The sequence below is a fragment of the Camelina sativa genome, unplaced genomic scaffold (assembly GCF_000633955.1).
Source record: "Camelina sativa cultivar DH55 unplaced genomic scaffold, Cs unpScaffold03904, whole genome shotgun sequence".
Taxonomy (NCBI): Eukaryota; Viridiplantae; Streptophyta; class Magnoliopsida; order Brassicales; family Brassicaceae; genus Camelina; species Camelina sativa.
Window position 1 is genome coordinate 1 of NW_010925001.1, and position 716 is coordinate 716.

Sequence of the window (716 nt, forward strand, 5' to 3'; positions counted from 1 at the left end):
TACAATATTATCAGATAAAGTAAATTACAGGTCGATCAAATTCTCCAGATAAAAAATGGAGTCTGGAATAGGTCCTCTAAGGCCACTCGCATAGAGTTCTCTGATACAACGTTATTACCACAAGTCAGAAAACATTGAAATGTAAAACTACAAACTTTTCAAGTGTAATGCAAAAGAAAGTTACTTTACTCACAATCTTTGAAGTTGGGATAATTTCCCAATAAACTCTGGAATCGATCCGTTCAGGAGGTTATCACTTAAGATGCTGTAAACAATAGAATGAAAATCAATTAGACATGATGAACACATTTAAAAGATGATGTATTGTAAGAAAAAACACAAGAGAAAGATGATCTTACAGATTAGTTAGCTTTTTTAGTCTTGCTAATGTCTTGGGGAGGCCTCCGACAAGTTGGTTGGAAGAGAGTCCTCTGGAATCAACAAAACAAAATCAAATGGATCATATTCGATAAAATCACTCATGAATCTGTTTGATTAAAAAACAGTCTTACGTACAATCCTTGTAGATTCACTAGGTTCCCAAGTTCCTTAGGAATAGTTCCAGAAAATTGATTGGCTTCAAGAGTTCTAAAATCATACAAACGGACAATAGATTTAGTTTCCAGAAAGGACAAAACTTTATATGTAATCTCATAAGATTAACAAAACAATGGTAAAAAACATACAAAAGGGTGAGGTTAATAAACTTCCCCAAT

General features: G+C 33.1%; 1 long non-coding RNA gene across 1 annotated transcript; it reads right to left on the bottom strand.

The window, feature by feature from the left end:
* Positions 1 to 27: 27 nt before the first annotated feature.
* On the bottom strand, positions 28 to 713 carry LOC109131735. Its single transcript, XR_002037237.1, has 5 exons — positions 687 to 713; positions 517 to 588; positions 360 to 431; positions 194 to 265; positions 28 to 100 (listed from the first exon to the last, which is right to left on the bottom strand). It is a non-coding gene; the product is annotated as an uncharacterized LOC109131735 (long non-coding RNA).
* Between the last annotated feature and the right edge of the window lie 3 nt (positions 714 to 716).